This window comes from Pantherophis guttatus, chromosome 1 (genome assembly GCF_059756535.1).
Source record: "Pantherophis guttatus breed Tessera chromosome 1, ASM5975653v1, whole genome shotgun sequence".
Classification (NCBI taxonomy): domain Eukaryota; kingdom Metazoa; phylum Chordata; class Lepidosauria; order Squamata; family Colubridae; genus Pantherophis; species Pantherophis guttatus.
In genome coordinates this window covers 146,410,904-146,438,041 of record NC_142063.1, presented here as the reverse complement: position 1 = coordinate 146,438,041, position 27,138 = coordinate 146,410,904, and the positions used below count along the sequence as shown (strand labels likewise).

Below are 27,138 nucleotides of genomic sequence, written 5' to 3'. Positions count from 1 at the left end.
TGTGACTACATTGACCTCTTTAGAATCTAAATTTTAGGTGGATTACAGTTCTAGTTTTGTCCATGCTCACATGCATTATATAATTAAGAAAACATTAGGAAATAGTTGAAAGCTGAATTGGTACTAATGAAAAAGGGAGCTTCCTTATCATGTCCAACAATGGTTTACCAACCAATACTCCTCCATAAAATTCTATGCTGTTTATGTGGCCACCTACATAAGCTGTTTCAGTATGAATTAGATTTTTAAAGTAGCAAGTACCAGATGAGTTATTCCCTTATTTAATAGCAGTGCAGCTATCTCAGAAATTATGGGTGCCATGAATTAGGATTAATTACATCAACAGAAGGATGTAGTGATAACTTTCCTAGTTGTGTGCAGGTTAATTAAATCTAGTTTATGCACACTTAATAAAATATTTCACAAAATGAAAGCTTGCATTTTTGTATTTTAAAATAAATGGCTTCTTAAAGAATGATAGCTTTCACTTTATATAAGAATATTGTTGCTTGCCAATAATTTAAGCATGTTTGAAAAAGGCCATAGTATTTTTTTTTCCCAGAGGATGACTTAAATAATAGGGTTTTTTTAAAAATTCAAAACTTTCCATTGTTAATTCATCCTGAAGCGAATAGCTTCTTCTTAAAGGGCTATGACTTTGCATGTTACAAAAGAATATCATTAATTGCCAACAATTCAGTCACATCCTGCAATTTAAAAATGGCATTTGAAATTCTAGTTTCCAAGTGATACATACTATGTATTATAGTTAAGATTATTTTTGTACCATGGTGGTCTTCCGTACAGTTGAATTAAAAACATAATTAGGATAGTTCTTAACCATTATTAGTAATTATTGTGGAATGAAAATGATTGAATTACAATGTATATGTAACTTTAATTTTTAAACACCCTCTATTATGTTATATATTAGTATATATTGGTACACCTCTGTAGTCTGGATGGCAAACAGTTTTGATGAATACTTTCAACAATTTCCCTGAGAAATAAATCGTCTTTGTCTCTTTAGTACCCATTGATTTTTCCTTCAAGGGTACATTAACAATGCTGATGGAAGCTACGCTGTTGGCATCTACATTTGGCAGGGAGAAAATGTTAAAATAAAAGCATCTATAATATTTAAACATTGTTGTACAACATAGCTCTATTTGAATGCAGGAAAACAGTAGGAAGGACAAAATGCTGAAAAGAGGGAGGGAGGGGTTGGAATCAGGAAAAGAACAAATGATGCAAAAAGAAAATGACACCGAGGTCTTGGTTTAATACATATGTATTCCAGGTTGATGGTTGATTTCATTAGCAAATCTCATTGTTATGCAATGTCTGTTCTTCTGCAGCAAAATGAATATTGCATTCTCTCAGGCTGTGTGTCTATTTTCTGTTGATGGATAAATGAAAGGATATATATTTACTGCTTTTCACAGACTTTCATGCATTTTATAGGGAAAAAAACAAAGCTTCTGATTCAGTTTATCCTCCCCCCCCCCTTCTGTTCTTGTAAAGCTTTTAAGAGCTGCATATTAATGAATATTTTAATACACGGTACCCTGTACAAATTAACTAGCATTACAGTCGAGATAGTCAGAATGAATTTAGTTGCTTTTTTCATGTTCTGCTGGAGAGGGGTTACATTTAAGCAAGAAACCTCCTGAAAGCTGTTAGTCTGAATATGTAACGCGTTATTATTCTATACAATAGCAACTACTCTTGATACCATCTTTTTCCTATTATCCCTTTATAAAAGTGATACAGGAATTTCATTTCCTTATGGCTACTGTAATAACTATATACATATTTTATTTTGTTTTATATATTTTAATATAGTGCCATAATATAAAATATTTCAAATGCTCATGGTTATAAAAGATCACAAACCTGCAAGCTTTGTTTGAATTGCTGTTATAGTGTAATCAATTAAAATATTGGAACAAATGTAGGAAATTATTACCCTACTTACCATGGCCCTGTATGGTTATGGAAAATAGACAGAAATATAAGAACCAGGGTTTCCAGAGATGATATGATCTATTCTTGCTGTCTCTGAGTTTCTTGTTAGATCCAGCTCAGAGGACCAGTGATATGATTTGGAAGATATAATGAAAAGTTAGCAACTGGTGCCTAATAGAGCTCTCTTATCCCAATAGTAGCTTTTTATTGTTCAGGTACAAATATTGTGCTTTGAAATTAAAAGAACACTTTCTACTTTAAAAGTCTCTGAAAAGTTCCTCATTTTCTGCAACAGGAATATGCAAACTTGATTGTGCTAAGGACTACATATGGCTTTGAATGGTATGTGTATGGAGCTGTAGGAAGGGCCGGTATGCCACAAAATAACTGGAGCCAGAAAATAAAATTCAATTTAAATGTAAGATAAGTTAAATGTGGATAATATAATAATTACTATATGTTCACTCAATAATTTCTCTTTTCTATCACTCTTCCATTGTAATTTGATTATAAGATTTGGAGGAACTTTGGAGTCCATCCAAGTTTTGAGAGGATGGGTAAGTGTAGGTGACATCAGGAACACTCATGGTGTGTTCTTGCCCTACAATCAAACTCAAGAAGAAAGGGTACTTTTTGGAAGCCAAATTAACTTCCTGGGAAGCTAATCCCAGAGAAGACGTATAGTGTATGTGATTTCTTGGAATCAAGTCAATGGATGGATGGAAGGTTGATTGGCAATCTTGTATCTTCAGTGACATGTTGTAAGTAGAAATGTTGTGAAAATTATACATGAAAATAATGTCATAAAAATTACAGCGATTTACATTTTCTTCCACGTGGTGCCACTAATTTGAAAAGTTATGATTTTTAGGAATCCTAGTTGAAGAAAATGGTAAAGACTGGTGCAAGATTGGTCAAATCATTAATATTTTTCAGCCTTAAAACTGGTTTTTATATCTTTTGAATGATTTTTTAAAAATTTGATTTATTAAATTAAACTGTGATTGCTGCACAGTCCATTTTTAAAACAATAAATAATACTTTATGGAGATAAATCTTAGCTCAGAATCATTAAGAGCCGGGTGGCATACAAGTTTAATAAATGATGATGATAATCGTTATCATCTCTAGAAGGGAGTCACAGAATCCATGGGATACTGATGAAGATGGTCTCTCTTTTCTCTTTTGAAGATGGTCATCTATGATACTGATCCTCCATAGCTATGCCCCAATAATAAAAATGGTGAATGGTAAAAATTGGAGAGTATATGAACGGAATATTTCAGATTGAAGAATCCAGAGCTCTTCCTTGTTTACCTGGCATGCCAATAATAGGAGGAGAGGAAAAAATGCCAACATAAGTGGAAGAATTAAGATGCAGCTAGAATTATTGCTGGAAGAGACTGAATAACAACTCTTGTATTAGCATCATTAGTAAATTTGAATGTGGACCAGCGGTGAAATCCACTTACCTTTGCTACTGGTTCAAGAACAGGAGTGCGCTAGAGTGTGTGTGCACGCACCTCTTCTGTGCATGCACAGAAGGTAAAAAAACGGGACATAATGATGTCCCGGCGGGTGGGTGGAGACTCCTTCCACCGGCGCTACCGGTTTGGCGAGCCGGACAGAACCGGGTGGATTTCACCACTGATGTGGTCTCTCTTTTCATAAGAAAATAAATGATCTTTGCAGAGGCTTCTGCATATTATAGAAGCCTTTGATCTAGGATATTTGAAAGGAGTGGAAGAGCAACTTCCTCAAACTCCAAGAAAACTTAGAGAAAAACTTCATGATGGCTGTTTTGTGCCATTTTTCTTACAGCTATAGCCAGCTTCTAAGTCTTTCAAAGATAAAAAGTGCTTGAGGGGTAACAGGATTGACAAGAAAATGAGAATGGACAAGGGAGTGTAGTTAGTTCAGAAAATAATCTCAGTTATTTCAATCAAAAAATAAACTTGGCTCATGTCTGAATCAATCCATTGTGAGCACTGTGTTGGCCTTGCCCATCACTAATAATCCTCTAAGACACTTACTATAGATGTATCGTCCTCTATCCAGCCTACATTCCTCAGCTTTTGCACAAAAGCACCAAATGTCAATATAACTATCGTTTGTTGGGCTTGCAAGGACTTGATGGCATCTAATGCATATATGATTCACTGTTTATACCAGTTTATGGAATGATCTTCTGAGTTAGTTGACATGGTTCAATTTTATGGATTATTACCTCATGAAGTTGAATCAAAGTTAGACGTTGTGACCTTATTCCTAGCGAAATTATCTTCTGTACTACTACAGAATTTTCCAGGGTTTATCCACAATGTTTATGCATCCTGGATGATGTATAGTGGGTGGGGTGCAAATGTACATTCATGCTTTTCAATACAGACAGAGGACAACCCCAAAAGAAACTTGTATTTCAAGTTATCTTAACTGAAAGTAAGTGAACCATTGTTTCATATTTGCTCATTCCCTGCCCTTTAGGGAACACCTCCCTCCTGCCTCCCTCTGGCTCATCGTTCCATGATTCCTTCAGTTCCTTTAGTTTCACAATCCACATTTTCAAAATTTGGTTCAAAAGATTGGTAAAGGTTTGCATTTTCTAAAAGTAATATCTGTTTGTTTAAATTCAGATAAAATTTTCTAATAATGTCCCATCCCCCCCCCTCCAAACAATAACTTTCGTGTACGTTGGGTGTTTTACCTATGGTAATTCTAATTACAAAGAAAATTCACCCTTTGGACAATATTGAAACATTTGACATAATACAACCTTGATCTCGTTCCCTTGTAGAAAAGAGTCAAAAGCCAAATGTTTTTATTCATGCAATACAACTCTTTGTCTACTCATTTTCCTTGCAAAGAAATTTGGTCATATCTAGTTAAAAGGCCCCCGAAATATCAGGATAATTCTTCTTCTTCTTTTTTTTTTTTGCACAAATGCTCATACTTTCCACATATAGAAATTGTAATTATTTTATATATACCCATTGTAATCTCTATTTTATTAAATATTCTGAACTCTGCATTATCCTGTTGGTATTTATGGGGGTTTGTTTTATGGATCAGTTTTAATCATGCCTACTTTATCTTTTACATATAGTTCCTCTTTTGCCATTCTGTCCATTTTTCTTACTATATGCATCATTGCAATGTAATCCCATTGAGGTGCAAAGATGAATCTCTCCAGTTCCAAGATCTATGGGGACCAGGGCCGGATTTAGATGAAAAGAGGCCCTAGGCTATTCCACTTATGAGGCCCTTTCACCTATAGTGAAAGTGTAATTTTAATTTTGCTAACAATTTGAATGTAGGCCCCTCTTGATCTTGAGGCCCTAGGCTGAAGCCTAGTTAGCCTATAGGAAAATCCGGCCCTGATGGGGACCCAAAGCCACAGCCACTCAGCCTTGAAAGGGTTGAGCCAAAGCCTGTTTTTACCAAATCAGACCCCTATAGTTTAATATTCTACCCCAGTGATGGTTAACCTTTTCGGTGCCAAGTGCCCAAAGAGTGTGTGCATGCGCGAGTGCATGCATGTGTACCCAAACCCCCCAAATGTAATGCGAGTACCCCCTGCACATGTGTCCCATCCCGCCACCACGCATGCATGCATGTCCCTCATGCACGCACGTGTATCCCTGTGCATGCATCCCAGCCCCCATGCATGCGCCCCAGCCCCCCATGCCCTGTTTTGGCTTCCAGGTTGGTGCAGGCGGCTTTCTAGGCCCAAAACGCACCAACCTGGAAGCCAAAATGGGGTGCACGGGATCTACATGAGGCCCCCCGTGCCCAATTTTGGGCCTAGAAAGCCTCCTGCACCAACCTGCACACCCGCCCATGCGCCCTGCCCACTGTGCATGCACCCCACCACCGCACATGTGCACGTGACCCCTACATGCACCCCGCCCCCCCCACATGCGCGGCAGACGCCTGAAGACCAGCTGGCCATCGGGAGGCACGCGCATGCACACAGTGGAGCTGGGATGGCCCGACGGCTGGCATGCCTACAGAGAGGGCTCTGCATGCCACCTGTGCCACACATGCCATAGGTTCGCCATCACAGTTTTACGCCATGGAAAGTGGGGTAGAATCTTAACAATTTCATTTGCATAGCCAGAGACATTACCTTCGTCTTTATATAGATTTTAAAAAGAAGAAGAGAGATAGTGGACCGCTGAGGCAGCCCACAAACAGTTGTTACATACAGTAGTTTTGTGTTCCCTTTAGTTGTTTGAGCAGTGTATAAACTACTGTATGTAAAGAACAAAGTATTTAATAAGGCTATTTCAGTCATTCAGATCTCGGATGTCTTCTACTTGTGTTCCCTTTATTTTTTTGAGCAGTATAGTTTTACCCATAGAGAAAGTCTGGCAATTAGTGCTGATATATAGGTCATCATTTGTAACCCAGTGCTTGATATTATGGATGGATGATGTGATACCACATCAGTGCTGACAGTGATTACATAGATATTCTGTCCCGAACTTGGTCCATCAAGTCTTTCAAAGGTGCACTCATCATCACTGTAACTGAGTGTCAATTTTGCTGGTGGTTGTTTGCTTCTCTTTCCCAGCATTAGAGCCTTCTGTTGAGAGCTAGATCATCATATAATGTATCTGATGTAAGATCTGAGCTTGGTCATTTATGTCTATAGTGAGCATGCTGGCTGGAGAACTTCTGAGAGTTGAAATACATATATCTTAAAATTGCTGTAGTTGAGAAATATGGCTCTTAAGTCATATTCTACTATCCTGGTGTCTATATAGATTGACTTCCATTTTTCCAATCTTGAAGAATTTCCAGGCAGAGAATGGGATTTCTGCTTACTGTTACTTCTTTCAGACAAGAACTCAAAAATATCCTCTGAAGTTGCCCAGATTTGCGCTACCATCTGTACAATATGTCACCATTAGCTAAGTTTGGATACTTATTTATTCTTCGCTTTTTATAACATTTTTATTTTATTATGCATATTTTTGGAACCTACTATGCTCATGCTTTTCTGTGATGGATGGATGGATGGATGGATGGATGGATGGATGGATGGATGATAGATGGAGAGAGAGAGAGAGAGAGAAAGAGAGAGAGGGAGGGAGGGAGGGAGAGAGAGAGAGACTGTTTTTTAAAAACCATTCACTTTTTCCTTACAAGAAAAAGGCTAAAACAATTAAAACACTTCATTTAAAATAAAGATGATGGAGGGATGGGATCAAAGTGTATGAATGTTTATAAGCCACCCAGAGTCACCTCTAGTCAAGATGGGCGGCACATAAATCGAATGAATGAATGAATGAATGAATGAATGAATGAATGCATTTGGAGAAAGTTAACAGGGAGGTTTCCTTCTCTTTCAAAATGCTAAGTCCAAGGGGTATGCAGTGAAGCTAGTTAGAAAAATTTGAACAGGAAAATTTCAAAAGAAAAAAGGAGCACTTGTTCACCCAATGCATAGTTCACCTGTGCAAGTCATTACCACAATACATGATGGTGACTACTGACTGGACTGTCTTTAGAAGGGGACTGAATCCTATTTCCTATTTAGAAACTGTATTAAGGAAGCATTGGCCTGACTTGCCAGGGTTGTTCTTAGGTTTTTATATTAATTTTTATTCTTTGCCAGGTATATATATTCACTGTTTTGGGAAGGGGGAGATTTTTTTTTTTTTTTTTGCAGAAAAAGTTCAGGTGTATATTCTTTGACAAGGAATTATATCATGTTTTTATTCATTCAAGTACATTTTCAAGAAAGTAATATTGATTTGTATTATATTAGCTTAAGCCCAGTGCAGTTTCCTTGTTCTTTGAGAAGTTGGGCTGTTCTGTTTTTTTCTTTAATTGTAGCTGCCAGTGAAATTTAATCTTTTATTTAAAATCCGGGTAATCTTAGTTCCTTGTTATAGCAAAGGGGATAACATAATACGGACTAAGCCTTTCATCTGTTTCTCTGAGGGGGGAGAAAATTGGCTTTTGCATAGAGAACGCTCCTTTTGTTAAAACTGCTTTAGATAGGGTGTTGCCACAGTTCAGTAAAACAATTCCTACCTTATATTTTGCAAGCCACATACCTTACCTGGGTTGGTTTTGGTCACATGAACATGGATGTTTACTGGTAATCTAAGTGCTCCAGCTGCCTTTCAGTTTTGTTTACCAGGAAATCAAGATGTGTAAACTGCAGGAAGTACTATTTGACCCTCTCCGGCAGTATCTCATTACAATAATTGCTAATCTCTGAATAAGACAGCCATGTTTTGTGAGTAACATAGGGAGAGAGAGAGAGAGAGAGGTTGTGTTAAGAGAGATTTTAGGTGTTTCCACAAATAGAGTGCTGTAAATGCTTGCTTTGGATTATGCTGCCTTGATAGCATTTGATAATAGAGATCTGCTGACCCAGAGGTCAGAAGAACTAGGATACAATAGGAGGTGTTCTTTCATTCCTCTGAATTAAAAAAAGAAAATATCACGGCTTGTTTTGGAGTGCTGTCACTGTTCTGTATCGAGGGGGTAATGGCTACTTCCTGATTAAACCACTATTCACAGTAAGCTGTTCATATTACATCTCTATTTGCTTGAAATAGGAGACGTGCTTGATGCTTCTTTCTTTTCAGAAGAAAAATAATTAAGGGTTTTTTCAGTTTAACATGTTTATGGATATAGTGGGTTTTATGCTTGCTTTCATTTTTCTGTTTTGCTTTCTTCTGTCTTTTAAAGTAAGGAAATTGTTTAAGCTCTTGAGTATTAAAAGCTGTAAAATATTTTCCTAAAAGCATGCCTGCTTTTACCTACATTCAGAATTATATAACAGTGTTATATTGTGTGCATTAATGATATAAGTATTTGAATTATTATATATTCTTGTGAAAAGGAACTGTAGCATGTCATTAAGCAAAGTGGATAGAAGGTATTTGCCACATTATATGAGCAGAAAATCAAGAACTATTTAGGTTCTTATATTGTTTGAATGATTTTATATATATAGTATAATTCTGACTTTTTTTTTTCTGGAAAAAATAATGATTTAGAAAGTATGATGAAAAGGATATAGGGTTTATTTTTATCACCAGTTTGTCATGCAGTTTGTAGTGATTGAATCCATTATTTAAGTATTTATTAACAGCTTCATATAGTACAAGTAGTAATTTTGGGGACTCTGAGAGTCTAATGCTAGGTATTTGAAGATCAAATATGAGTAAGTACAAACTTCAAAAGCAAAATTAAATTGACTACATCATAATATTGTATCTACTATTGATAGCACAAAGTGCCCTCCAAATTAAAGCCAACAGCTTTCTAAAAATTGCTTGATGAAGAGTGCATTACTATGCATAGATTGATATTTAATAATAAATCCCATTTAAACTCTGCAACAAACTTCTGAGCAAACATGAGGCTTGGGTAGCAACTTCCCTTACATTGTCAAATAAGCTGGTAAACCATTTTGAAAGTGAAGGTATCACAATAAATCAATATTGCAAAGACTTATTTTAATTTTTGATGACAATGATTGAAAGATTAACTTTTCAAAAATGCCAAGTTCATAATTATCTGGTCTATAACCAGATCAGAATGTGAGTTGAAATTCTGTCTGTGTATCAAATCAATACAGGCAGTCCTCATTTAATGACCATGATTGCAACTCGCAATTCAAGCAAAGCAATCACTATGTGAAACCGCAGTTGTGCTTCTGGTCTTACTTCAGTTGTCCTTTATTTTTATTATTATTTTTTTTAATTTGATTTATATGCCGCCCTTCTCCGGAGACTCAGGGCGGCTTACAATGCGTTAAGCAATAGCCTTCATACTTTTTGTATATTTATACAAAGTCAGCTTATTGCCCCCACAAACTGGGTCCTCAATTTACCTACCTTAGAAAGGATGGAAGGCTGAGTCAACCTTGAGCCTGGTGAGATTCGAACTTACAGTAATTGCAGACAGCTGGTGTTAATCACAATGCTTTCAGTCTGCTGAGCCACCAGGCCCCTTTACTTTATAGATCTGCAAAGGTCAGAAATGCAAGGACTAGTTGTAAAGTTACTTATTCATCACTTGTAATTGCAGTGATGAACAAGGCAGTTGCTAAACATGGACTACCTGTATTGGGTGACAAGGAGGCTTTGTAGTTATGTTGACAAAAATGTTAACTTTTTACCATTGATGAAAATGTAATTTGGTTACAGTGAATGAAATGACCAGACCCCACAACCTTTTGAGAATGTCTTATTGCCCAGTTTATGTCATTGTTTTATAAGGTTGTTACCTATTAAATGTATTTTGACTTTGCCTCCTTAGCCAGGTACCCTGTGTTTCAGATATGTTTAACATGGTGGCTGGTTGAATATATAAAAAAGGATCCAAATAAATGGAAGGCATAAGATTTGGAAAGTGGTTTTAATTCCCCACAACCTTAAATAACACTGAATTTCTTACTCAGACAAACCCATTTTTGCATCATCTCTGCTGGTAGGATCCGTGGATCTAGGATCACAGCACAATATATTATGGCATCCCACAATATATTATCATGCACAAAATTGTGAACGTGGAATGGGGTTTTGGAACAATTTTTTTTCACATACTTACTAAAACAACACAAGCTGAAAGTATGGAGAAATGGCCATCACTACTGGTAAATACAGGCATTCCTTTCTATTAATGGAAGTATTCCTTCAGTGATTATAAGAACCTTTGATCTAATAGAGACTTGGCAGAGAAGCAGGGAAGAGAAGATAATTTAGTTGTCCCCTCCTTCTTCTTATACTTTCCACATACTGTGTTTCATTTTGGATCATCCATGAACAGTTAATATTGCATAAATTTTGAAACTCCAGAAGTCAAAAACATGAGTATCTCTTTTACTTTCAATGGAGAATTTTCCTGCTTGATAACTTTATATCTGCAATGAACTTTACTATTAAACTAACTTCAGCGTTTTCTTTCAATATTTTACAAGAATCTCTATTAGTGATCCAAGATCAAAGACTCTTCCTATGGATATTTCAAATTTTTAAATGCTGCTAATAACAATTTAGAGTACAGTAAATGTCTCAAGCACAACAGTTTTTTTTTCAGTAAGATCCTTCAGTGAAGTGGATGAATACTGTCTGTGTTTACTGGGTTATATTAAGAAATATTTAAAGTATGTAGTTCAGAACAGATATCTTCATGGAATGTGATGAACTTGCAGCAACAGCTAGAAGAGATGCTTGAGCAATTTTTCATTTTGGTTCTGATGCTTTTTATTGGTTCAGAAACAATGGGAATCTTATAAAAGCAAGTTTTTAAACTAAGCAAAAAGTTATTAGCTTGCAAGATAGTTAGCTGTATACTTCCTCTGTGCTCAAAAAGGCGTCAGAACAATGTATTCATCTGCTAGCTTACATTTACTTGTAGACAATTTCTGGTTACCTGTCTTTCTCAGGCTAGTATTTGAATGAAAGACTGATTTGTATCCTTTTCTCTTTCTCTTAATTTTAAAATGCCTGAAATTTCAGGCATTTTACATTAAAACGGGAGGTATGAATGTATAACTTTATCCACTCCTTGTATCACTTTTTTCTCCAAGTTAAGAAAGTAGTTGAAGATAGCTGCATGAAAATTAACAAGATTAAAAAAAAAAAGAAAAAGCGAAGTATACAATAAAATGTACGTCAGAAAATAACTCAGTTTTTAAACAGCAATTTTTAAACCCTATCACACAGAACAGTATTTGTCAGTCTTTCTAAAACAACAATAGCAAACCAATTTATAGTTGAAGAGCAAGCGTGTGTGTTCCTTTCAGGATTTTAAATATGGGGAGACAGATCATTTCCATCTAAACAAAACCATCTTTTGAGGTACACTCATGCATGAGAAATCCCGAATTCTTTATAAAGCAATACATTCCAAGGTTATTATACATAATTGAACATGATATTACATCTTTGTCATGCCCAACTATATATGTGAAAAATGGAATCTATAAATATTAAGTTAAAACAGGACAACCAAATACAAACCCAGAACTCATGTATCAGTGATATTGCACTTCTAACTTAGTAAAGTTAGTAAAGTTGACAGCCAACTCTTGTCTAACATCTTCTGCAGTGCCCAATCAGCACAACTCTTGTATTAAATTAATCACAAGGTGATAATGTGTACATTAAACATTTTTAAAACCCATTTCAAGTCCATTCATTTGTTAAAATATGGCCTTTTAATGCTTTGTTTAATTTTTTTTTAATTACCAGTGATTCTGAGTGATATTTCTTCAGTAGTGTAAAAAAGAAATTGTCCATACAGAAGTATCTGAAACTATCCATTGACAATAATTTAGGAGTTCCTGAGCCTGTTAAAGATTTTTAGTTGAATATATTACTGCTCAGCAATTTTAGATAACCCAAAGACTTGCTGCAAGACAGTAGACATTTAATTCAAAGTTTGATTAACAGTAGTAATACCTTTCTTGTCCTGAAACTCCAAAGAAAAGCTTCCTACATTTTTCAAACTAGGATTATCTTAAAATTCTCAGGGAAATTGGCATAAAATTTAAGTTTCCTTCCCAACTTCATGCAAAAATGTCTTGCATCTTTTAATTCTGAAAAAAACATCTGTGTAGAATCAAATCACTGCCCCTGCCAAGAAGTCAAAGGGGTCAAATAATCACTTTCTAGTTTTATTCACTGAGGTCTTTGATAAAAATTCCAATTCTATATAAAGTAGAAATCAAAATATAAGCTGGTGATATATCTGAGAACTGGGAAAGTTGAAACCATCAACTTTAGAATTATCGAATTTAGATAAACAAAACTAGGATAACCTTCATCTCATAGAAACTTTCTCAGTATCTTATCAACCTGTTTAAAATATTATCAGATTAATATAGGAATCTCTCTAAGAAGGTATGCCACTTTAACAGCGTTATCCCTCCAATAAACTTTTAGGTATGTTTAACCTATTAAAGTAGGTATTAATCTGATGTAAACAATTTGAAATATTTATCCCTACAAATGAGAAAGCCATTCTTTGAATAATTATTCTGAAGTCTTTTAAATAATTCAAATAATACTTAAAACTCTGTATTTTTTTTACAAATTTTCATAATCACCTTTGATTTTATAGGAAGTATATTAGGCTTATTCAAATAAATTTATTTACTTGATAATTATCAAATTGTACTATAGCCATAAATTCTGGGAAAGAACAATAGTTATCAATAATACATAAATACATAAAATATCAGCATATAAGAATTTGTATTCAACTTCAGCTACTTCAATATTCAAAATATACTCTGCTAATAAAGAAGCCAAAGTTTCTAAAGGATGAATTAAATACGAGTGTAGATATTAAATGACGTCAATGAGTTCCCTGAAACACCTTGATGTTTGAAGAAATAATCTTATTTGTTAAAACACTGATTGATGGGATTTCAATAGCACATAGAAGAGAAGAAAAACATATATAGGTAATCATTGAGTTATATTGGCAATTGGGATTGAGATTCCCATCAATAAGCAATGCGGTCATAAAGCATGGCATCATGTGATCACATTGTTTAGTGATGACAATCCCAGGAGTTCCTGTTGTTGCTGTAATCCCAGGACCCCATGGGTTGTTGTGCAAGAAGAGTGGGAGTCCTAGATGGGAAGAGAATGAATGGATGCCACAAGTTGGCACTTGGGACTGTGGGTGGGCCAGCAAGGGCAGTGGGCAGGTGCTGGGAAACATAGGCAATTGTAGGCATAAGTAGATTGTTGGGGGCAATATACTGACTTTGTAAACTGCTTAGAGAGGGTTGTAAAGCACTGTGAAGCAGTATATAAGTCTAAGTGCTAGTGCTATTTGCTTGTGGGAATCTGGTAGGGAAGGTCGCAAATGGCTTGTTGCAGTGACTGAGGCTTATTGTAGTATGGTAATTGTGAGCAGGGCACCCAAGTATCTGGATCATGATTACTTGCATGCAGGGGCATTGCAATGGCTGAAAGTTTGCAGACTGGTCACACGTCCCCTTCATTCAATACCATTGTAATTTTGAACAGTCACTGAAAGAGTGGTCATAACTCAAGGACTACCTATATATCCAAGACAAATTATAAGAATGTAAATTTCAGAATATTGAAGATCTTCTTACAACCAGTGAAACAAATATTGCTGATTTACTTGTCAAATATGTCATAGAATCATAGAATCAAAAGAGAGAAGTCATTTTATTATTCACAGCTGATTTTACATGTTATGAAATTTTGTACTATATTTTTTCCTTATAGGGTTGTTCAGTTTCAGGCACAAGAATAACTTTCTCTTCTGCATTTTGATGGTGTCGATGGGCAGGAGCATCAATTTGTCTCAATGAGCAGAGTATCTGGCCATAATTTTGTTCTGAAAAAGACAGAAACAATGTTTTTATTAAAGCCAAATATTAGTCATTCAGAATACTTCAAATCAGTTACGTTTCATAGATTGACAAAAGCAATCCATAAATATCATTCTTGTTATAGGCCATAAATATGATTGGTACTCAACTGCTTTGAAACACATTGAATATGGTACTCAATGCGTTTGGACACAAACATTTTATCCCCGGTACTCATCATTTGTTTGGTACTCAACACACAAGCTAGAACTTGTCATTGTTGGCTGCCTTGTGATTCACAACATTATTCCTTATGGAAAAAATTTGGTACTTATCATTTTTGGTAGTCATTGCACCTCCCAGAACCAATTAACAATTATCAAGGTACCACTGAATATTAATTAACATATAAATTCAAATGACTATTCTATATAAACAAATATTAGACAGTCTGTACTGTCATACCTAAATGCATTACATCATGCCTATTGACTCTGCCCAAACTGGTCAACTCCCAGAGCAAGGCCTTTGAGGTATACTATTTGTTTGCACGTATGATAATTCCCAAGTTGCATCAATAGGTGAAGAGGAAGGGCACAGCCAATAGGTGTTTATCCCAGTCCATATGCACTAACTCCATGACGTAACCCTTGTGGATGTTCAATTTAATCTAGTGTGTCTGTCCTAACATTGAATTTCTTTGCATAATGAGATTTCTGGCTTGATATTGATTTAGCATTAATAACTGATAGTCTGTACGAAATTAATGGTATGCAAATATTATATGAATATTTGACTACAGCAGATTTCAGGTTCTTTAGAGTCCAGATGTTCAAGCAAATATATGCAGGTAGTCCTTAACTCATAACTGTTTAAAAAAATGTCTTATGACTGTTTCTCACACTTTGACCATTGCAGCATCCCTTGTGGTCACATGATGAAAATTTGGGCACTTGACATCTGAAACTGGCTTGTATTTATCATGGTTGCAGAGTCCTGGGGTCATGTGATCATCTTTTGTGATCTTCCGACAAGCAAAGACAATGGGGAAGCCAGGTTCAGTTAACAGCTGTGTTACTAACTTAACAACTGCAGTGATTCACTTAACAACTATGGCAAGAAAGATCATAAAATGGGGCAAAGCTCACTTAACAATTGTCTTGCTTAGCAACAGAAATGTTGGGCTCAATTGTCATAAGTCGAGAACTACACACACACACACACACACACACACACACACACACACACAAAAGCTATGGTGGTGCAATGGTTAGAATGCAGGATTGCTGGCTACTTCTGCTGACTGCTGGCTGCCAGCAGTTTGGCAGTTTGAGTCTCACTGGCTCAAGATTGACTGAGCCTTCCATCCTTCCGAAGTTGGGTAAAATGAGGACCCAGATTGTTAGGGGCAATCTGCTGACTCCGTAAACCACTTAGTGCTGTAAAGCACTGTGAAGCGATATATAAGTCTAAGTGCTATTGCTATATAAATGCAATGGCACACACACACACACACACTGCTTCCTTTCTGAATTTTATTTCCTTAAACCTGTTAATTATAGGTTTGTTTTTAAATTTGGATCTTAGCCAGGTCTGGCCTGAATAACCACTATGGTTTAACAATATGGGAGTAATTTGACAACTGAACAATGAGAATCCTGAATTAAAACCTAAGGAGAAAGCAGAGTGATGCTTTTCATATCACAGCATCAGTGTTTTACATTTGAAAAAAGAGAACAAGGACAACAAAAATAAAGAATAATTTTGGGATTAGTTTAACTGCAGCAATTTTAAAGCTGCATTTTAGTACTGCATTATTTAGTATTGCTTGAATTGCAGGAAACTAAACTTTTAGAAAAAGGAAAAAGATGTTAGCACATCTTTTAAGGAAAAAATTTCACAATTTAAATTACAGTTAAACAGATAATAGACCACAGTCATCTGTCTGCTGACTCTGGAAATCTTCATAAAATTACTGTGAGTACTTCAGAGTAAATGGTTTTGAGTCTAAACCCACCGATGTGAGTCTGTTTACTTGTTTATTGTGTTTTAATTTGAAATGACAATAATTTAGAAGAGTGGACACTGATGCCCAGAGTTAAATATGGCCTGCAAAAAATTATGTATGCTTTTGATGCTCGTAAAACTTTTAAAAACTGTTAAGTCAAAGAGCAGTTAGCCCTTTTAGGGTGCTGAGTTTTAAGCATCTCTGTTTGATTTAAAGATTTCAAACTCTCCATCTATTTTCCAGTGCACTAGGCCCAGCTCAAGCAACAGGAGAAAATGTTTAGTCATCTGTGCAATTTCTTTCTGAGCTTTTTTTTTTTATCTCTTTGGTGATTTAAAAATAGGTATCAGAAAACTGTGAGGTGCTAGAACTGATCTAGAATGTGTTTCTGTGGATGAACTTAAAGGTTTTATGTTTGCCAACTGGTCAGATGTTTATTAAAGGAAGTATTAGTTGAAACTCTCTCTGATTCCAATACAGAGATACTTTTGCAGTATAAGAGAGACAGAAACAGACTTTAAACATGTTTCTTCAGTGCTTCATCAACCTGTAGTTCCACTTTGCCTGTGGATATGGGTGTAATTAAATGCCACTTGCTTTCTCAGTTTTGTTTTCCCAAATTCTAGAAATACAGGGTATTTTGCTATACAGTATCAGTTGCAAAACCTAAGAAAAACTCAGTAGGTTTAGTGGTTGGATTGTAATCAAGTAAACATGCCAAGTCATTGGTCTTCCCCAGCATCAACCGTTTTTGGTAGGGGTTTTCTAACCCTTATTTTCATTTACAGTATTCTTCCTTAATTGAAGATGGCAGAGTTCAAATCTTAAAATCATGATCCATCTGGAAAGAATTTGATTTTGAATATGCACAAAATCAGATTGACACCCTAGCCAGCTAGAATGCCTAGCAGAGGAGAAACCAACATCTAAAAGAGGGAGTTTGTGATCAGAAAATCAAGCTATGCAATCTGCATATGAGATGTATATTCAGATAGTGGGAAAGTTTTAAGCATAATTTTACAAATCTGATTAATATTGCTCTGTTTTATCTGGAGCCTAAACTCTGTTGGAACCATCATGTTTGTCCCTCATGTTGTCTCAAACAGCCAGTTTGAGAATGGTCCCCTACCTTCAAAGTACAGCCAGAATAAACCTATTTAATATGCTAATGACCTGCTCTTTGGATTGAAATGTTTGTTTGCCCAAAACATTGTTATTTGTTTAAGATTTCTACCCTGTATAACAGAGGGCTCTTCATGTGCTGATTGTTCGTAATACACATTTTTGTCTATGAAGTATGCCTTTACCCAAAAATCTTCTTTCAATAGTGCTTTTCAAAATCCGATTGGAATTGACTCTTTAAACTCATATACTTTCTTTTCTGCATTAACTTTCTGCTAGCTTTGGAAAAGTCTTATGGGTTCACCTTTTCACAAAAAAAGTATTAAAAAAGCAAGGGGGAAAAAAGCACTTGATTGAACCTAGTCTAATTTTACCCATACCACTACTGAGTACTGGGAATATCATATCTCTGTGGTTGTACTTTCCCAAGCCCCAAGTTAATTAGTGCTTAGTTCTGGTCACGTTTCCTTTAGTTCCTGACCTGTTATCAGAACTATCCTGTCTTGATTTCCCCTTGGGTTGCTCAAGCATGCTGTTTTCTTCCTCTTCTTGATTCTCCATCTGCCTTTTCGTGGTCTCTAAGCTGTTAGGCCGCAAAGCATGTCAAATCTGTAAGGTGCCTTCTAAACACAAAATAATATGAACACTCATTGTAGTTTTCTGTACCACCTCCAGGAGCATCATGACCTTGGGATCCCGTTGCTGCAGATGGAGGCCTCCTTTGTTGAATGGGTAGCACTAAAAGACAGTTTTAAATCATTATACCTACATCTGTGCAATGCCCAGATTCTTCTGCATTAGGCACTGTCATAATGAAAGTCTGAAATCTAGAATTATGTAGCAATTGTCATCTTTAAGATGAAACAAGAACTTTCCAATCATGGAAGTACCCTCAGGGATTTCCATAGAAAACATCTGGACTCAGAAAAATGATGGAATTGTTCCTCATAGGCAACATCTATTAAAATGGAATGACTGCCAAAGTAAACAATCCATCCCTAACCTTCAAGAAATCAAACTTTGTGCCTGAACCATTAAGTACTGAGAGGCTTCTCAAAGTACATTTCACACGTAAGCAAGCTTTTTTCAGAGTAGTTTTGTGATAAGATCAATCTTTAAAATAGTTGCTTATTAAGGCTACTTCAGGAGCTTCAGCAGAAGAAGATACTTGTGAATCTTTACTAGACTTTTGTTTATCTTCTATAGAAGGAATAGGATACCTTTCATCTATAAAAGGCAGTATTCTTTCAGAAGAAGTTTATATGGATCTAGTTATGTTGGTTGTGGCAAGACTATCTCTTCCTCTCTTTGGGACCTCATACCCTTTTTTCATTAGCAGCATTAGCTACTATAAAGCCAGCTCTGGACCTTGGAGCTTTTATAATACTGATTATAAATACTTTTATAATACTGATTCAAGAGATGAACAGACTTTTTCTCAGTTCAGCTGCTGGGTTATCTTCTGGTGACTATAGACATAATTCTCAACTATCTTCAAAGTGCTTTTGAGGGATACAGATATGGATATAGAGATGTGGATGGTTTCTATGTAGATCTCTGGGGGAAAGATGGAATGTTCTTGGCCAAATCTGAACTCTGTATGCATGCCTTTAGAATTGATTAATTGGTGAATAGATTAACAGAGAAATATTACTTGCACTGAGTAGCAGATGAAGGATATTCTGCAAATGGATAAGTGAGGGGTAAGGGACAGGTTTTCATTTGTTGACAGAAAATTTGCATCATCAAAGCTTCTGGGATTGGATTACAGGACTTTTAGGTTAGGTAAGTATTGCCGTGTTAGGGATTTTCAGTGCTGCCAGCAAAACAATATTTAAGCTGGTTCTTAAGGAATATCAACTAGTTTACCAACAGATTAACCGTGTGTGGCTTTCTCTTAATTGGCTGAGATTTCTTTAATCAGGCATTGGGTTCTGACTAAAAAACATTGTTATATGGATGTGACAGAAAGGTATGAAAGTAATCACATTTTTATGTAGTTTCCTGATGGAATTAGTGGTAAAGGTTAATTTTGTGGAGTGACTTGATGAGAGGTCTGGAAGCTTTCAGAAGTTTAAATCACAGGAAGAATTATTTTTCTACCTATGTTGTAATGCAAATAAGGAATTTACATTAGGGAATATTGCTGAAGAGCATTGCTGGATCTCTTTGAAAAAGCTTTGCATTTCTTAGACATACTGTTTATTAAAATTCAATACTTCTGTGCTAACTCTTTATAAATATTAGATTAACTGGAGTTTTTAAAAAAATTCAGTTTGAAGATGGAGCTGTTCTTGTTTTCAGTCAGCTATTTCTACTCATTTGATCCTTTTAAAAAAGTCTATTCATCAATATGGCACCTTTTAGATATGTTAGGACTATAATTCCCAACCAGATGGTCAGTGAATATGCTGGTATAGATTCCTGTACACTGAGTGCATCTGGGAGGTTTCAACTTGGGGTTGTTTGTTGATAATATTCAGGCAAACTAGTGAGTGATGATGACCATTTTAAATTCAATTTCATAGTAGCCTCTGCTTTGCTCTTGTGCCTGAACCCTTTGGTTTGCTGTCACAAATTCCCATCCATTTAGTTGAGTTTAAAACGATGAGGAGATAGATGTTTGGTTATGTCGAAATTATTATACACAAATCACTGCCAGGCACTGCTAAATAATTACTAATATTTGTATGATTATTAAATGCCGTTGCCTTGAAATGGCTGATTCAGCCTTCCCCTTGATATATGTTGAACTTCAGCCAATGGAGTTGAAGTCCATCTCATTTGGGGAGTGTGTATATAAGTGTAAAATATGTGTTTCTTTATTAAAATTGAGAGCCGCTTTGAACATGGTTCATAGAAAGTACCAAATGATGACAATTGTTCAATCAGATTTGAAGCTGTCATAATGCTTCAGTGCACTTTCATGAACTCTAGCTGAAGGTTAAGTCAAATTTTACTGAGTATTCTAATATTCTCTATGCCATATCATGCATTAAAAAACCAATTATAATGCCAGAGCCAAGGTACTCCAAACCTGTAAGCAATTTATTAATTCTGGTTCACTCAAGCTTCCACTTATAATAATTTCTCCTTCTTCTGAGTTGTTGAGACCAGTGGTAATTGGTAGTAGTAATCTTCATCATTTGGTGTAAATTGTCTCTGTGGATAATTTTTTTTTTTTAAAAAAAGTACTGAAGTCAAATTTTTAAAAAATCCTAATTGGTTCCTACTTTTTTATATGAAGATCTTCCCATGCAATACGCACAGTCAGCTTTTGTATTACGCATGAGGGTAATGACCAAGCCAGTTAAAAATAAAACAATCGGATTCTTAACACAATTTTATCAAGGTGTCTTCATGAGTGGACTTAGTTTCATTTTAATCCAAAGTAACGATCATAATCCAACATTAGTATTTTATCTAATGGTAGCATCAGTTGGAGTACTAAGCTCCCACAGAATCCTCTTTACCTACTGCAGCCCTTCATCTCATATTGCCTTCTATTTGCGATGGTATTACCAGCCTCCAAGGTGGTTTCTCTGCAGTGGGTATCTTCAGAGAATAGATGGAACTAGCAACAAGTCTACAGGAGTGGAAAATTAAGGCCAATGCAGCACCATAATCTATTTTTTGCCCTTCCCCCAATAAATTGGTACAACAATTGACCATTTTAAAACATAAAATTTGAAAGAGGCAGAATATAAGACTAACAATAACTATATTGTTTTTATATTTACAGTATATACCTCTCCCCAAAGCAGGAAGAATTGGTAAAACCCAACTCTTTTTACACATACAGGTAGTCCTCGACTTACAACAGTTCATTTAATGACTATTCAAACTTACAATGGTATTGAAAAAAGTGACTTATGACCGTTTTTCACACGACCATTGAAGCATCCACATTGTCGTGTGATGTATATTCGGATGCTTGATTAACTGACTCACATTTATGACGGTTGCAGTGTCCCAGAGTCATGTGATCCCCTTTTTGCGACTTTCTGACAAGCGAAGTCAATGGGCGAAACCAGATTCACTTAACAGCTGTCTTACTAATTTAAGAACTGCAGTGATTCACTTAACAGATGTGACAAAAAAGTCGTAAAGTGGGGCAAAATTTACGTAACAAATTTCTCACTTAACAACATAAATTTTGGGCTCAGTTGTGGTTGCAGGTTGAGGACTACCTGTATTACATTGCAATGCATAAAATTAACTACAGATGTCATAGATCTGGAGGTTATAAGCCTTCAGCATGTGAAGAAAGACAGCTGTGCTTCTAAATGAATAAACTGATACTGCGCACCAACCATGAAGTTTAGGGCACAAAGTCTTGAGCAAGCTCTTGTGAATTTGCAACAGTAAAGTAAGTAAATAGCAAAACCAGGGGAGTCCTTGATGGGACATTATGCGACACATAATCCAGCCACTTCAGCAAAACTGAACAAGCTTTGGGAAATACCATTGGGGAACATTGTGTATACCATCTTCAGTATCATGATAAAAGAAATATCGGGGATCAACACTTTTATTAAGTAAACAGTAATGAAATTTGGGGAGATTTGCTTTATAGGTTTTGAACTGTTTTATTTCTTTTATTTTTTTTATTTTGAAAATGCCTCAGTTTATTGGAATGGGAGCTAGAATGGATTTAAATTAAAAAATAGATCATAAGTCATGCTAAATAGTTCTTGAGTAGTACTATTTTATTCCATCTTTACTTGAACTTCCAGAGTATTCAGCCTGTAGTGGACAGTGATCTATTTATTTTATTCTTAAATCAGTTTCTTCAGCTGAATTGTAAGTTTTAATAGAAGAATAAGTCGTTGTGCTCATATTTCATAACTAGCAGTAGCTGCTATATAATAATAGGAAAACATGTAAGAGCAAACATTAACTGTTTAGTGAGGTTTCTTTTAACAAGTGGTTGCAAAAAGGAATAATTATCATCTTTTCATCTAGAAGTGTGTATTAATTTTTGCAATTTACTTCTATGACAGATTGAATGCCAAAAATCTGCGCTTTAGCATTTAAAATGGAGAGGAATAAATAAATGATTAATTTTATGGAATTAAGTAGATGCTTCTATTGAAATAAATCAGTCTCTGAAAGTAAAATTAAGGCATTCTGAATGTATTTATGTGAGAGACTGAATTTTGTATGGTGTTACACAATCTCAAAACCTTATTAATGGCAAAACCATAATGGGGATATAAAAATAAGCTACCATGTGAAAATAAAGACCACAGTATACATGCAGAATGTCCCAAACTGCCTCCTAATAAATACTAGCAATTATATCAATTCAGTTTAAAATTTTCATACATGTGTTTTGAAATTAAAATTAAAAATAAGATTTTCCCCTATATGCTGTAAAAAAATTGTTTTCTGTTTTTCTAAACAAACCTCTGATACATAAATGACTGCAATTAAAATGCTTTCTATCATTGTAAAAAAATAATACCGTGTTTCCCTGAAAAAAAGACCCTGTCTTATATTTTTTGAACCCCGAAATAAGCGCTTGGCCTTATTTTCAGGGAGGTCTTATTGTTTTGGGGTGCGTGGAGCAAGACAGGGCTCCTCTTGCTCTCTTACCTGATTTCCAGCTCTGTCTCCCTAACCCTAACCAGAGGAAATGGCGGGGACTGGCTGCGCATGCGTTTAAATATTTTCATGGGGGGCTTATTTTAGCATCTGCGCTCAAAAGCCCGACTGGGCTTATTATCGGGGGAGGTCTTATTTTCGGGGAAACATGGTACCATTTTATATCTTAAGTCATTATACTAATAAGAACATAGCAATAGCACTTAGACTTACATACTGCTTCATAGTACTTTTACAGCCTCTCTAAGTGGTTTACAGAGTCAGCATATTGTTCCCAACAATCTGGGTCCTCATTTTACCCACCTTGGAAGGATGGAAGGCTGAGTCAACTTCAGCCATTGAGATTTGAACTGCTGAACTGCAGCTAGTAGTCAGCTGAAGTAGCCGTAGCACTGCACTCTAACTACTGAACCACCTCCGCTCTTACATATCAAATTTTATCAAAAACAAATCCAGAATGCCATGTAATCATAGTGAGCTTAGTTTTATATTAGCTTAGATATACAATGGTTTTTTTCAGGAAATAACACTTTTCCAAATTGAAAGAAATGAACAATGGAATTTCTGAAACTACAAAATGTGCTTTGAAATATTTTTGCGATTTATAGTATCCAGTTCAGCATTTGAGGTTTTTTTTATCAAAGTTAGGCAGCTTCTACAATTGCTAGATATTATTTTATCACCCACTTCTGTTTGTTTTATTTCCTGTTTATGAAGTTCTCCCTAATTTTAACAATACTCCAGATTCAGTATTGATGATTGAAAAGTTCCCCCCCCCACTCCATTGTACAACTTCTATGGAGAAAAGAACATTCTCATGAAACTTTTTTTCCCCCTCAAATGGTAATAATGGTCCAGATTGAACTGAATATGTTTTACATGTTCAGCTCCCCTCTTTCCATTTCATTGTGCTTGTGGCCTTTCAGGAGATGGGCCTGAAAGGGCCGCGATGAAAAGAATGGATACCAAAGCTAAGCTGCCTTTGCTTCAGTTTAGGCACTCAAGGCGGTAAGCATTACTCAGTGTGATTCCACCCACATTGTGTCATTCATATAATTGCACCCTGGGCTGTTGAAGAGAGCTACAATTTAAGAAGGGGCACCGCAGTTTTAGAATGGAGGAAACTGCAGCTGATTTCAATCAACAGGGTTTAGCTTCTCTTTTGCATAAAGCTGTGATCCTGTTGTTTATTTGGGAATCAAGTCCACGAGATACGATGGGGCGTTCATCTGAGGGAACAGGCATTTAAGATCACTCTGCAAAATTAATTATTAAGATGCCTAAACCTCTATTTTGGATTAGATGATGTTAAACACTTGCTAATCTAGAAGAGCTTTTTCTAATCTGGTGCCTTCTAAATGTGTTCTAGGAATAAAGGGAGATGAAGTCTTACACCTGGAAAGTATTCTGGTAGTCAAAGTAGTATGAAGGTGGTACTTGCCTGATCCTTGACTGCCTTGATAATAATGCAGCACAGGATAAAATTAGTACATTTCACTTCTCAGATGAAACGTAATGTGGGGTCAGTGAACTGAGTGAGGTTTTTACCGGATCAGTGCATCGTATCAGCATGTTGATATTGTTATTACAGTATTTAGTTCAATGTCAGCACTGAAGTTGCCACCGTGCTTCCAGATGTGCCATTCCTTTGCTTTGTTGAAAGAATCTTAAGCGGTTATTCAGATTTATTTGCCTTCCATTTATGATAATCCTTAGTGTTCCTGATTCTGATTGTGCAGAGTTGGAGCTCATATAGGAACCTTTCCTCTACATGGAAACCTTCTGTGCTATGGGATGTGTTTGTTTGTTTGATATGCAGTTTATGCAGTCATCTATCTCACAATATTGTAACTCCAGGTGATGAACAAGGATTCCAAGAAAAGCAAAAAAAAAGAAAGAAAGAATAGTATAAATAACCCGTAAAGGTTTCCCCGCACATGTGTGCTAGTTGTTTCCGGCTCTAGGGGCGGTGCTCATCTCCGTTTCAAAGCCGAAGAGCCAGCGCTGTCTGAAGACATCGCTGTGGTCATGTGGTTGGCATGACTAAATGCCGAAGGTGCATGGAGCGCTGTTACCTTCCCACCAAAAGTGGTCCCTATTTTTCTACTTGCATTTTTACGTGCTTTCGAACTGCTAGGTTGGCAGAAGCTGGGACAAGTAACGGGAGCTCACCTCGTTATGTGGTGCTAGGGATTCAAACTGCTGAACTGCTGACCTTCCGATCGACAAGCTCAGCGTCTTAGCTACTGAGCCACCGCGTCCCTTAAATAGCCCATAGCAAGAAAATAAACAACAACAACAACAACAACAACAATAATAATAATAATAATAATAATAATAATAATAATAATAATAATTTTATTTCTATACCGCCCTTCTCCCGAAGGACTCAGGGCGGTGTACAGCCAATTTAAAAACACAAGACACAACAATAATTAAAAATTAAAATTAAAATGCCCAAGGTCTAAAAATATTCCATTTCCAATTGTAGGACAAATCAGCCAACAGAGGTTCACAGCCTAAAAGTTTGGGAGATCAACCAGGACTTTAATGCCTTACAAAAGGCTAATAGGATCAGGGCCATCCGGATGTCTGGGAAGATGCTGACATCTAGAGAAGGAATGATACCTAGGTTCCACCAGTTGACACTCCTTAATAGATGGGACCTGGAGCATGCACCTTGTTAATCAGTGATAGTTCCACAAGTCATAGCTACAAATTTAGATAACTTTGAAATTGATAATCATCAGTGTGAATTCTGCCCTGCCCCATCTGTGGTGATTTTAAGCCCATTTTGTAGTGAATAAAAATAGCTTTATCTCATTTTTAACTACCAAGTAGAACTCAGCACCTTTAATTACAGTTGGTGCTGATTTTAATATTCTGTGTTAATGGATGCTGGAATGCTTGTTTTATTTTAGGTTATTCAATTATTTAAGAATATGCCTTAGATATCAGTTCTGTTTCATTGTACGTCAGAAAACAAATAATAAATGATAACCAAACCAAAAAAAAAAAAAAAATCACCTTGCCTCTAATTATAATGGCAGTGCTAAGGGCTTTCAAATGTCAGATCTTGTCTTCACTGTGTCCTGCTGCCATATCATTTGAAAACAATTTTGGAAAGAATGTTTCTTTAAAAAAAAACCTGAGAGACCATAAGAAATGTAAGTGAGCATCAGATTCCCTTTTAACCTATTCCAAGAGTTCCAAGTTCTTTGCTTTAAATATCACAGCTGTCGCTCATCTCTGATACGCGGCAGAAGAGCTTCTACCAAGGAAACCTTGTGATCAGAAAGAGCTGCTAGTGGTCTGGTTTTAGCAGTGTATGTCTTGTCTTAGATGCACAGTGAAACTTTGCTTTGACAGACCAATTAAGGGAAAGGATGTCCCCGATTCACAAACATCTCTCAAATACAAAAGTGTGTCATTGCAGCCATTTGCATGAATCGTATCATTACTCAAAATGATGCAAGGGACATCATTTATATCATTACACATATTATGCAAAATTGCCGTGGAAATTGGGTCCACTGCATGCACAGTCCATTGTATCAAAATGCACTAAATTGTAGTTTCACTAAAGGATTCCAGTGCCTCACTTAACCATAAAAGCAAGTTTGAGTGCTTAATTATATCAACTTGATTGTGGCGGAGTCACACTTATTTTGGTTTTTGTTATATATGCAAGAGAACATTCTGAATAAGGGTATGGTGAGGAATACGGGAAGAAAAAAAATAGCACCCATGAAGAGATACTGCGAGTGCTGCAGCGTTTGAGAACTGAACTGCAAGTTTCCTAGTATATGAGAAGAAAGGAGTCCCTTATTTTCTTTCTACAAATCCTAGATACCACAACATGCTAGTCCTCGATTTACAACAGTTCATTTAGTGACCGAAGTTACAAAGGCATTGAAAAAAGTGAGGTATCACCGTTTTTCACACTTAAAACCATTGCAGCATCCCCGTGGCCGTGTGCTCAAAATTCGGATGCTTGGCAATTGACTCATATTTATGATGGTTGCAGTGTCCTGAGGTCATGTGATCACCTTTTGCCACCTTCTGACAAACCCGGTCAACGGGAAAGCAGCAGTGTTACTAATTT

At 36.1% G+C, this 27,138-nt stretch overlaps 1 protein-coding gene across 45 annotated transcripts in view; it reads left to right on the top strand.

Annotated features, from left to right (window-relative positions):
• BAZ2B (bromodomain adjacent to zinc finger domain 2B) overlaps nt 1-27,138 on the top strand; it is a 249,203-nt gene that overhangs the window by 103,403 nt on the left and 118,662 nt on the right. For 2 of the 45 annotated variants that reach the window (XM_087881934.1, XM_087881931.1), the window contains exon 1: nt 8,177-8,504. The exons of 38 other annotated variants lie outside the window; for them this stretch is intronic. The gene's annotated coding sequence lies outside the window, so the exon portion shown is untranslated. Of the gene's footprint in view, nt 1-8,176; nt 8,505-27,138 lie in introns of those variants that run through there. 5 more of the 45 variants (XM_087881941.1, XM_087881939.1, XM_087881944.1 and 2 more) reach the window with 4 other exon arrangements.